Source organism: Balaenoptera acutorostrata, chromosome 13 (assembly GCF_949987535.1).
Source record: "Balaenoptera acutorostrata chromosome 13, mBalAcu1.1, whole genome shotgun sequence".
Lineage (NCBI taxonomy): Eukaryota > Metazoa > Chordata > Mammalia > Artiodactyla > Balaenopteridae > Balaenoptera > Balaenoptera acutorostrata.
In genome coordinates, this window is record NC_080076.1 from 51,440,279 (window position 1) to 51,453,626 (window position 13,348).

The window sequence follows — 13,348 nt, forward strand, 5'->3', positions numbered from 1 at the left end:
TATAGAAAGTGTAGTAGGTCAAGGTAGATCAAGGTTATATAAGGAAGAGTATTTTTTATGAATGTTAATATACACTTTAAGGTGCATTACAGTCCCATGTTAAATCAACGTATACAACAAGTTCATACTCCCTTGCCTCTTAAATAAATTGGTGGGTTCAGTGGATAGGGCTCAGGGATGTGATTCAGGAGACTTGCATCTCAGTCCCTTCCTGTAAACTAAGTAGATGCGTAACTCAGGTAGTCTCTTTACCCCCAGGAAATGAGGAGATTGCATGAAAATACCTTAGCTCTAAAGTTTTTGACTTTGAGAATATTAATCTTAGTATTTAAACTGAGTGAGGAGCTTTTATTAATATTGTTGCTTTTCCCTTGTCCTCACACCTTTTTCTTTATCATTTCTGTTTTTTTATTTTAAATTGAGTCTTGGCTCAACATTTCAGCCTCCAATGATACCATTGTGCATATGGAAAAAATATACAATACACTTTATAACAGTGTGGTCAACAGACAAATTTTTGAAGCAAAAAGCACTGTTTGCTTCTTCTGCCTCTTTGTCTTAAGAGGACCAAAGTGCAAGTTTGTTTATATCTCTAATTATCATCCTAATCCCAAATGGGGAAAATTTGGTTCAGATTTTCAATAGTCAGTGTAATATTGACTGCAAAAAGTAGAATTAGATTGAGCAGAAGTAGATAGAGTCTCATCCTAAATCAAGTGCTTTATGTTTGATCAAACCAAAACACCCATGAATGTCTGAATGTGTATGAATTACACCTTCCTGACTAGATCAAGTTTCACTTCCCACTCTTTAAGCTTGTTCCAGACTTTTTCCACTTTTATTGAGATGTAATTGACACATAACATTCTATAAGTTTAAGGCATACAACAATGATTTGATATATTGTTCCTGATGTTTTTTCTCCTTCCTTTTTTCTCATTTTGATCTAAAACTTGTCAATGTGCATTCTCTCTGATATCATTCATACCACAGTTGCTGATTTTTCTCTGCAACCCATGAGCAAAATTTCTTTCTTTTCTTTTCTTCACTTTTACAAGCTGCCTTCATCTCAGTCAGATGGAGAAAACCTCTGTGTGAGAAATTTCTTAACTTCTTCATCAGTAATGCTTCACTATTCAGGGCCACAAAAAGTAGGAGATAAATTTATATTAGAGCTTCATTTTACCTCTTGAATGTATTCTGAAAACCACTCATCTATTTGGTAGAATAAGCATGATTTCAGATTTAAAATGTGGGCTTGTTTTTAAATATTAGACATTTCCAGGTAAAATGTAGTTTTAGTTACCATATTCAGAAAATAGTATATACTTAAAACCACGAAAATGTAGAGAATTAGAACATATTCAAATAACCTGAATGTGCATGACAGTTCATCAGTCAAAAATTATCTATTTTTCAAATGTTTTTCTGTACCCCCCCTTCAGGGATTCCAATTATACATATATCAAGCTACTTGAAGTTGTCTCACAGCTCATTGGGGCTTTGTTCATTTTTTCTAAAGTCTTTTTTCTCTTTGTGCTTCATTTTGGATAGTTTTTATTCCTATGTCTTTAAATTCACTAATCTTTTCTTCTGTGATGTCTAATCTGCTGTTAAATCCACCCAGTGTATTTTTTATCTCTTAAAGTTCAATATGTCTTTTTATGTATTTCATGTATCAATTAACTATGCTCAGAGTTTCTCCTGCCTCTTGAATGCGTGGAATATAGTTGTGATAACTTTTGTAATGTCTTTGTCTGCTGATTTTATCTGTGACATTTCTATGTCTGTTCTACTTTTTGACTTTTGTCTTTGCTTTATACATTGCATTTTCCTGCATGCTTAGTGATTTTTTACTGAATGTCAGATATTATGAATTTTACCTTGTTAGGTGCTAGATATTTTTGTATTTATATAAAAATTCCTGAACTTTGTTCTGGGAAACATTTAAGTTAATTTGATCCTTTGGAGGCATTTATTGGTTTATTTTTCGTGGGATCAGAGCAACCTTTGATTTAGGCTAATTTTTCCCCTCTACTGAGGCACTACCCTTCCAAATACTCTACTCAATGCCATAAGGATACTGAAGTAAGAGGTTTTCTGCTCAGATTTGTGGGAACACAAACTTGTGTGAGCATAGACATTTTTCCTGTGCTCCTCTCGGGTCTACATTTTTCCTGTGCTCCTACCCTGGTCTCAGGTAGCTTCTTCATATGCATGCACTGATCAACTGTCAGCTGAAGACTCAGGGAGGATCCTTTACACACCTTCTCTCTAGATAGTTCTCTCCTCTCTGGGACTCTGCTTTAGGAACTATGCTTTAGCCTCCCTTGGGCTGCCAGCTCAGAAAGACCTCCTTATCTGGAAACTCTCTAGACATAAGCTGGGCAACTTGTGACTCACGTCACACGTTTTCCTTCCTTCAGAGATCACTGTTCTGTACTGCTTAATGTCCAGGGTTTGAAAAATGCTGTTTCATATATTTTGTCCATTTTTTCTTAGTTGTTTGAGTTGGAAGGGTAAATCTTTTTCCTGTTATTCTACCTTGACCAGAACAATTACTAATTAAATGCTCCTTGACCACCACTTTGAGAGTTAAAACAGAAAGATGCATTCCTATAACTGGGGAAGGCAGGTTGCAGAGCAAGATCTCAGTTCCACTGACCCTCATTAAAGATCTATCTGTACCATCAGCCCAAGCCAGGCACTTGGGATGGTGAGGGAGGGACACACAGATTTCTGTCACAGTGACATTCCAGTCATAAGTTCCTCCATTCTGTAAAGCAGCTGTGTTCTGAACGTTTTGTAAATACTTTCTCTGCTTCCTTGGTAGAACTTCTTCAAATATTACTGTCCCCTAATAATCCTCAGTGCTACTCCTGTTCTTCCACTGCCTCTGCCCCCAGTGGTGGGCAAAGAGGGGAGTAGTTACTGTACTCTTTGCTTCCTACCTTTATATGCAGATATTTCATTTCTTCTAAAAATGTTTAAAACGTTCCTTCTTCTCTTTCACTCTATTTTCTTTTTTAGGGGGTAAGTGAGAACACATTTAATAAAATTATAATTTTGCTCTGGATTTTTCTTCAAAGAGTTTTTGACCAAAAAGTGAATTTTACTACCAATAAAGCCAGTCTTGAGTGTGTAGGTAACTTGTGACCAAAATCAGGTTCCTTCCTGCCTCCTTGAAAACCAGCAGGTCTGTGCTATATTACCCCTGCGCCACCGCCAGCATCTTACTGCAGGAGGTAAAAATGCTGCCTAATGAGGAGAGACTGCTCCTAAAGTGAGAAGGGAGCCCAAGGCATTTGTGCACAGATCAGTTTTCATTTCTAAAGAGGTTGATCTATTTATTATTAAATAGGTAACAGGGATAAGAACAAGAAAAGGGAAAATATTTCAGTTAGTTTTCATTCCTCTTTTTTCTTTTTTTTCTTTTTTGATCCATCAGTGTCCCTTTTAGTATATTAACCTGATTGAATGAATCCATTTTGGATGTAGGCCAATCCTACCAGTTTTATAAGGTCTTTTTCAGGTTTTGGTATTAGTCTTATTCTGACCTCATAAAAGATTTTCCAAAAGAGTTTAAGACAGGTGTTATTTTCCCTTGAATGCTTTTTAGAATTTACCAGTGAATCTATCACAGCCTTCCTTCCTTCCTTCCTTGCTTCCTTCCTTTCTTTTTTCTTCCTTCCTTCTTTAAGGAGTTCAATTTTTTTTTTAATAGATAAAAGGCTCTTCAGATTTTCTGTTTAATTTTGTAGCAAATTTGTTGGTATAAAGTTGTTCATGATATTCTCTTATTTTCCTTTAAATATCTATAGAAAAAAAAGAAAATATAATGAACTCATAGTAAAAAAATATGTATAGAATCAACAGTAGTACTCTTTCATTCTTGATACTGGTCATTTGTATTCTCTTTTTTTTCTTGATCAGTCTAGACAAGTTTATCAATTCTGCTGATCTTTTCAAAGATCTGACTTTTGATTTCACTAATTTTCCCTATGTTTTATTTTCTATTTCTCTGACTTCTTATCTTTATTTCCTTCCTTATACTGACTTTAGGTTGGATATGCCCTTCTTTTTCTGGTTGCTTCAGGTAAAACTTAAGTCATCAGTTTTAGACTTTGTTTTTCCTTTTTAACATAAACATTTAAATCTATAAATTTCCTTCTAAGAAACGCTTTAGCTTCATCCCACAAATTTTGAAATGTTGAATTTTCAGTAACCTTCAGTTCAAAATATAATCTAATTTATCTTGTGATTTCTTTGTTTGATCCATGGACTATTTAGAAATATGCTTTTAATTTCCAAATCTTTGGAGTTTTTCTAGATATCAATGGTTATTAACTTCTAATTTAATTCCATTGTAATTAAATAGCATACTCTGTATGATTTCAATTCTATTATATTTATTGACACTTGTTCTGTGGGTGAACATATGGTCAATCTTGGTGAATGTTAATACATAATTGTGTACTTGAAAATGATGTGTATTCTGCAGATGTTGAGTATAATGTTCTATAGCTATCAATTAGGCTAAGGTGGGTGATAGTGTTATCCAGATGGTCTGTGTCACTAGTGATGGGGGGATCTAGTTGTTCTATCACTTGCTAAGAGAGGTGTTCAAATATCCATCTATGATGGTAAAATTGTCTATTTTTTCCTTAAATTCTGTCAGTTCTTTATGTATTTTGAAGCTCTTATTAAGTGCATGCACGTTTGTTGTTGTTCTGATCAATGACCCATTTTTCATTATTAAATGTCCTTCTTTATCTCTGGCAATATTATCTCAAAGCCTATATTAATCTAGCCACTCTGACATTCTTGTGCTTGTTCTACACATGGTGTATAGTCTTCTTATCCATTTACTTTCAACCTCCCAGTCTCCATTTTTTTTTTTAATTGGGGTATAGTTGTTCTACCAATGTTGCGTTGGTTTCTACTGTATAGCAAAGTGGAGTAGAGTTCCCTGTGCTATACAGCAGTTTCTCATTAGTTATCTATTTTATACATGTTACTGTATATATGTCAACCCAATCTCCCAATTCCTCCCACCCCACTCCTTTACCCCCTTGGCCAGTCTCCATATTTAAAGTGCATCTCTTGTGTACAGCATCTAGTTGTATATTTCTTTTTATTCATTCTGACAATCTCTGCCTTTAATTAGTGTTCAGTCCCTTATATTTTAACATAGTTATTAATATGTTTGGTTCAGGCCTACCACTTCTTATTTGTTTGCTATTTACCCTCTCTCTGTTTTTTTTTTAATTATCTTTTTCTCCTTTCCTGCTTTCTTTTAGATTATTTGAATATTTTATAGCATTCCATTGTAATTTATCTCTAGGCTTTTTTGATATACCTCTTTGCCTTTATTTCTTTAATGGTTGTTCTAGGGATTACAATATGCATCCTTAACTTTTCACAGTCAGAGTTAATATCTTACCACTTTATATAAAATGTAGATACTTCGTAGCTATATAGAGCCATCTATGATATATATATTATATGTATATGTGTAGTAAATACCACAAAACAATGTTATAATTTTTGGTTCAAGTAATTGTATATGTGTTAAAGAAATTAAAAGGAAAAATAATTTTTTTGTGTTTACCACTTATTTACTGTTTCTGTTTCTCTTCATTCTTTTTGAAGATCCAGGTTTTCATCTGGTATAATTTCTCTTCTGGTAAAAATTCTCTTTGTGTTCTTTATATAGAGATATTTTTATTTCACCTTTTTTTTTGGAAGGATATTTTGCTATTTTATAGGCTGACAGTTTTCTTTGTCTTCCAGAACCAGCAAAGTGTTGGTCCTATCTTCAGGGCTCCAGTGTTTCTAGTGAGAAGTCAGAGGTCACTCAAGTTATTGTTATTCCCTAAGTAATATGTTTTTGTGAAGTTTTTTGTTTTATTTTGTTTTGTTTGCTGCTTTAAGACTTTCCCTTTCTCTTCATTTTTAAGGATATGCTCACTTGTTTTTTTAAAACCTCTCCTGCTTGCAGTTTGCTGAGCTTTTTGAATCTGTAGAGTTGTGTCTTTCAGTAAATTGGGGAACTATTCAGCCATTATTTCTTAAACTATTATTACACATCATTCTCTTTTTCCATTCCTTGGTACCACAATTAACCCATGTGTTGATATTGTCCTACAGGTTGTTGACGCTCTGTTTATTTCTTTCAATACTTTACTCTTTGTTATGCAGAATGAATCATTTCTATTGATCTGTTTTCACAGTCATTGACTTTTTCCATTATCATATCCATTATGCTTTTAAGCCCATACACTGATTGTTTTATTTAACAAGTTGTAATTTTTAATCCTGGAGTTTCCATTTGGTACCTTTTTATAGATTCTTTTCTTCTGCTCTGATTTTCTGTGTTTTCATTCATGAGGAATATATTTTCCATTATATCATTGAGCAAGGTTAAAATGGCTGCTTTGAAATCCTTCGATGCTAATTCTAACATCTGAGTTGACTGTCTTTTCTCTTGAATATGGATCACATTTTCCATTTTCTTCATATGCCCAGTAATTTGGATTGTATCTTGGACATAGTGAATATTATGTTGTAGATACTCTGGATTCTGATATACTTCTCCAAAGAGTACTGATGTTTTTGTTTTAGAAGGCGAGTAACTCGACTGGACTTAAACTTCAAACCCTATCTCTCGGACTGTAGGTCAAATGTCCCTTCAGGTTTTTTTTTTAATCCTTAATTGGGCTGCTTTCAGTCAGTCCTGCACTTGTGTGATTCAGAAGTCAGCCAGAGATTTGGGCAGAGTTTTACACAGGATTGTGCTTTCCTCACTCCCTCCAGGCTCTTTCCTTTCCAGGGTTTTTCCTCTACTTTCTAGTGGCTTTGCTTGTTCCAAATTCTGGGTATTTTTTTTAAGCCAGAAATACTATATTTTTCTATTGGACCGTTAGCTTCCATGTGCAGCTAAAATCTATAAAAAGTAGGAAATTCATCTTGTGTTATTAGCTTCCTCCAAGTGTTGACTCTCTACAGACTCTGCCTGCTTGTATTCACTTGCCAGTGCCTTCAGGTTAATTGTGGGTTTTTTGGGTTTTGGGTTTTTGGGTTTTTTTTGTGTCTTTTGTCCAGAATTTATAGTTATTATCTGCAGGAATTTCAATCTAGTAGGATCTTATTATGCCAATCCAAAGTGGAACCCCTATCCCACAGGTTTTAGAAAATTAGTGTGTAGGGTGGTTCCTGAGAGTATAGGTATTAATGTACTCTATCATTCTAAAGGGTTGCCTTTTGAGTTTTTTGTTTTGTTTTGTTTTGTTTAATAAAGTAGTTCCCATAAGTTTCTTCAACTGGAATCTTTCTCAGCCTTCATGCAACCCATTGTCTAGTTCTCATTCTGGATTTTGTTTCACCTGCAGTTCAGGGGCTCCGGGATCATTTAGCGTGGCTTCTGGGTGATGCCACTGCTATAGCATTCTCTTCTCCATGGAGTGCCTAAAAGTCTCAGCAGCTGAATCTACAGAGTTCTGGTGTCACTGGAGAAGACCACAGTGTCACGTCTGCCCATTGCTCTTAGGTCACCCTGGTCACTGAACGTTCCAGAATGAAAATATGGTTATATTCAAGTTTTTGCCATTTTCACTACCTAAATCCTAAGTGCTTATCTCTGGAAAATATACTACATTGAATGCTTGGGTGTCTAGGCCAGGATGGATAGAGCATTACTGAAGTTACTGGGGCAGGGAAAGTGAGGTGAAGCACTTTGAAAACCCACTGGAGTCAGACTCTCTCAAGGCAAGCTGTGGCTACCCAGGCTCTTGAGCAGCCTGAATTCTCCCAAACCCCACTCCCCTGGGGAAGGCAGGAGGTCTGGAATTAAACATTCATCCTTGAGGACTCTTTTTTAAATATTTTTGTACTTCTGTTTTCTTAAGTATAATACACAGAACATAGCTACCTCATAGGAGTATAATGTGAATTAGGACAATGGGATATCCTGTAAGTCACAGAGAGGAAAAATCCAAACATGCATATTTTGTTTTTATTTATTATTTGGAATGCTTTGTGATACTTTATGAACAGCAAATCCCATGATGCATGGCTTACCATAGATATAAGAACCAGTTAATGAAATGTACCATTGATTTCCTTTTTCTGTCTTTTTTGACCCTCCGTTAAATTTAAAGGGGAAAAGAGATACATTAAATTCCAATTCTAATAATAGCCTCCAGTGGGGACCAAATGGCTAAGACAATGGGGAAGGGAGACCTTTCAACAGTAGGATTTGCTTTGAGCCTAAATGAAGTCTGCTGTGATCATGTTTTTAGCAAAATGAAATCCTGGAAGGAAGTTGATTCCTTCTGGTGGGACCCCAAAGAGCAAGTGTCACATCCCCATATCACGCCCACTGGTAGTAATTAAGCTTCACTTTGCAGAGAGCCCCAGGTCCCTTCAGAGGCAGTACTTTTGAGAATCCCAGACTTTAGATTTCCAGTTATTCCCATAGCAATGAATGCCTTCACAGTCTGTTCTGCTTTCTTCCATTGGCCACTAAATGTCTTTTGAGTTCAACCTCTGTATTAATAGGGCATCGTTAGAAAGCAGGATATTTATCAAGGAAAATTATGTTTAGGAGAAAAATAAAACAAGCGTTTAAGAAATATTTTCAGTAAAGAGGATGGTACATTGGATATTCATTTTCTGAAGCAGTAGCTAACACTTTTAATGGAAACTTCTGTGACATCACTGAGGTATTTCAAAAGAACCAAAGTACTTAGAATTAGTTGTAGTAATCATGAAGACTAAATTTATCCTCAGCTTCTATAATGTGTTAAGGATAGAGATGTTTACCCAAGAAGAAAGCTAGCATGGCATTCTTCTGCGTGGATGTAATTTTCACTTGTATTCGTATGGTAGATGTTTGCTTTTCATTTATCCACTTAGAGGTTTTTTTTAATAATCCTTTTGGAAATTCACTGATTTATTTTGTGAAATGCACAGAGGAAGGAGAGGAACTATGATTTGTGACAAGTGTATTTCCTGAACAAAATACTTTTATCCCAATCACTTTTCTATTCTCTCCATCATTATCTCTTTTTATAAACTGAGATCTAATTGACAAATAACATACTATTTTCAGGTGTATACCAAAATGGCTTGATATTTGTATATATTGCAAGATCATTGCCTCTTATCAGATAATCTTTGTATGTTGTAAAACACAGAAATCTAAGACCTCGTTAACCTCATTATTTGTCAACAAATTATAATAACAGTAATTATAAAGTATATAGATCCCTCGACTTTACTTTTAGAGAATTGCATTTTGACCTCTCCTATCAAAAATGTGAATAGGGTGGAAACATGTGATCTCTCGGTATAAAAATGACATCCTTTTCCCTAACAGGACTGCAGGCATTGGAAAGCAGGAGGGAAAGGTTTGTACTGTGGATATCCATATCCTATCTTGCCAAAGGATAAATAGAGGGCATTCATTCATCAGCTTTCAAGCCGCCACCCTCTTTTCTTTTTCCCCAATCCTCACCTCTCCCTGAAATTGGGAGGAGGGAGGTTCTGATTTTTTTTTTTTTTTTTGCCTATTTCTAGCAGAGCTAGGCATGAACAATTAAATTTAGGGCTTCCCTGTGGTCTGTGAATAACAGTGCACAGTGCTAACCATCAGGGCACAAAGGCAGACAACAAAAAAAAGGCTTTTTTATTTTTTGTTTACCCTTCAGGACACTGTTTACCTTATCACCGAAAGGGAAGTTATCATCTCATCCCTTTTGGAAATTGTGCTGGGTTTATTCTCCAGCTTCAAATCTCAAACTGTCCGTTGGTAAAGTGGGTATGTCAGCCTGGGGCCAGGGGATTTATATAAGGCCCTGCTGTCTGCCCCCGCCTCCGCATGTGTGTACGTGTATGTCTGTCCCTCTGTCCGCCTGTCTATCTCTCTGTGTCAGGCTTTTGCTCTGTATCCAGAATGCACTTTCACTCTCATTCTCCCCACACACTCTCATCCCCTTTTCCCTGATTTTTCTGTCAAACCGTTTTCTTTTTCTCCCTTTCAACCAGAAGGCTCTTTTTTCCTCTTTTCTGTCTCTCTCTAAATTTACTTCACAGCAGATTGTCTTGCAGTAAATCACCAAAAACCCAAATAGCACTAAAGCATTCTGATACAACATTAGCATTTGCTTAACAAGCACAAGATAAACATTAAACAAAGAACTGCATTTCTTTATTAGAGGCTGCAAGATACATAATCCATGAGCACAAGAAACATGGGACCCAGTGGATATGCAGATGTGTGTTATTTCATTGGCGCTGGGCGGCCTTGTTAGAAAAGGTTTTCATCTGAAGGCTTGGGGGTGGATGGTTGACTGTCCCTGGTGGGGCTGTAACTAGATACAGAGACTGTTGCAAGCTAGGCTGGGCTCCCTGGTGGACATGCTGATTGGACAGCCTGAGGAAAACTTGGGAAGCATCGGGAAGTGAACTCAATCACCTTGGGGATGATAGGGTAGAACCAGATGAAGGCATTTGACTTCTTTTGTAACTCCCACCAAGGACAGATTGCCAGTGCGATCCAGCCTCCATAACTGCAAATCAGGCCCTTTCCCCTATGCCGATTTCATTAGAATGGCCAGCATGGTGCAAAGAGGAAAAAAAAAAAAAGGTTAGACACAGTAATTTTACAGGCAGGCGGGTACAAAAAAAATCTGCATAATTAAGCAGTCAAGGCTGCTAATAGGGGAGTTTATATGCTCTGGGACCAGGCAAGGGCAGCACATATGGATATAGCACTGGATATTAAATCTACGGCATGCAGACTTACTTCAGGGCCCTCAGAGAAAAGGCTAATTATAGAGAGAGGAATTGTGTTTACTGGTCTGTCTTGGGCAAAGATGGTGAAAGAAGTACAACCAAGTTTTGCAGTTCGACATGAACAGGCTGTTAATAGAGATATCAAAATATGTGCTTGTGGTGGTTTCCTACCTAATCAACACAAAATTATAGATTCTGTGGACACTCCCTCCACCCCACGTTACCTACTATAGTTGAAATGCTTGGAGTTAAGTTTCATACATTAAGTATATATGTAATGTCAAGATGCGCAGGATAGGAGTGTGCGTGAGTGTCTGTGTGTGATTAAATCACCACAAAGCCACGCTCTTTATCATCAGTAAATTTTATTTAGCACTTTAAGCTAGCCATGTTTAAAACATGTCAGTGCTTCTGGGTTGAGCTCAAAGTCAGCACTTCAGTATCAATGGATCATCTGAGTGGAAGTTGCAGCGGGCAGGGGTAAGCCTTTGGAGAATGGGTGTATTTCTGGAAGAGGCTCTGATGGGATGGACATTAACATTTCATAATGCACATCAAAGGTAAAGAGAAAACCCAAAGGCCCCTTTGTCACAGGGCCCTAACGACTGCCTCATACGTGAGCCGAGACGATGTCTTCAAATTATTAAAGAGATTCATTTCATATTTGTATGTATGTATGCGTGTGCTTATTTATTTATTTAATTCCATACAGAGAACCTTTTCCAAAGAGGACAAGCCTGCTGGCCATTTGCCCTGGGCTGGATGTGCCAACGCAAGCCTGGGTGTTTCCGGGGACCAGAGCCTCCTGCAGATCTCCTTTGCAGACAAGCAGTCTGGACCCTTTGTCCTTTAGGGAAGCTTCCCATGCAAAACAGCAGCCGGCGCCTAACACGGATTTGTGGCTGTGGGCTCGGCCATTTGGGGGCCTGTTGTGAATTCCATTGCTGCCCCCCCAAACAAGGAGGGCCAGGGAACAATCCCACCGCCTCGTCTCAAGATGCCCTAAAACCTCGGGCTTAGGAAAGTAAACAGCATCTGATCAGCCAGATATTGGGTCAGACTCGCCTGACATCTGTGCTCTGCTCAGAGGCGGGGAATTCAGTGCTAATGAGAAGACCCAAGCCCGGGCCTCAGTAAGGGAGAGTTGCGAAGGCTAATGAAGGGGCAGGTTAGCCCCTTAATACCAGGGAAAGCATCGCGGCAGCACACGGGGTGCTGTGCACCTCCTTACCCGCTCATTGTTCACCAACTGACCAGGGGCGTCCCTTTTACTAAGAACAGCTGGCCAGATGTCATAGCACTCGGTTAAAAGGGGAAAGGCCTTGAGAGACTACAATAATGCTGACACTCAAGGCAGATATTTCACACTCGATTTTTGAAACGTATTTTTGCCCTAGCAACTGTTAATTTCATTTTTAAAATCAAACTAGTCCTGAGAATATTTTGAAACACCACGACTTCTGATACCTTCTGATTTCTAGAGGTTACAATGAGGAAGCATTCTAAAGAAAGAAAACTGTGATCGCCCACAGATTAGTAGGGACGTTGTGGCACAAGCAGAGTGCAGTAGCAGCGAAAGTAAGTCCATTCTTTTCATCCCATTCCTTCTACCTGAGACTTAAAAATGTAAAATAGAGAAAAATGTCCAGGGAGGGCTCAGCAGAAGTCCATACCTGGGAAATGGTAGCAGCTAGATGTATAATGCACAGTGCAGGACCTGGCCATCATTTTCCTGCTCATCAAGAGAAAATGAAGTTGACCAGTAGCCAGTAAGGATGCCCTGCTAGAAAACGGGGAAAATATTGTTATTTCTTGAGATAGAAATAAATACAGAGGACAGGGCTGAACACACAATTGCTTTTATTTTTAAATTTTGGGGCTGATCAGAAGTAAGAAAACTAGGCAAGCGGCATGTCACTGGTAGAGGAATAGTGTGAATTTGAAAAGATCTCTTTGGTTACATGTTGAATTGTTTGGGGAAGCAAAACTACTTTGGGGCAGCTAACAGAGCACTTTGTATGGAGAGGAGGGGGAGAATATAGAGGCACAGAGTCAATAAATGAACTCTATAGAGTAAAACCCTTTGATATAAGGTATTTCAACAAATGGAGCAAACGTGTGTTTCATGCTTAACAAAAATAACTGATACTTACAGAGCACTTACCATAGGCCAGGCATCGTGCTGGACACTTGCTGTGGATCATCCCCATTGAGTCTCACTTCTCAGCCCTCTGATGTGGGTACCTGATAGCCCCATTCACTAGACAGTTTGGCTGAGGCAAGGTTAAGTAACGTAGGTGAGACTACACAGCTTGTTAGGGGCAGTGTTGGGCACCCCACCCGCCACCACCAAGTGATGCCAAAGCCTGAGTTTTTAAAATCACTCCCTCATGGTGCATGGGAAGAGAAGCTTTACAGATGATGTCTGTGATGACTTTTATAAACACTATCTGTCCTACCCACTATGGTGTAAGCCCATTGAAGCCTCTGGTAGAGGTCTATTGTTAGCTAATATGCTAGGCCCCCCGAAGTTCATGCCTCACTTATCAGG

General features: G+C 37.9%; 1 protein-coding gene across 6 annotated transcripts in view; it reads left to right on the plus strand.

Moving 5' to 3' along the window:
- ZNF521 (zinc finger protein 521) overlaps positions 1-13,348 on the plus strand; it is a 283,477-nt gene that overhangs the window by 220,756 nt on the left and 49,373 nt on the right. The window lies entirely within an intron of this gene.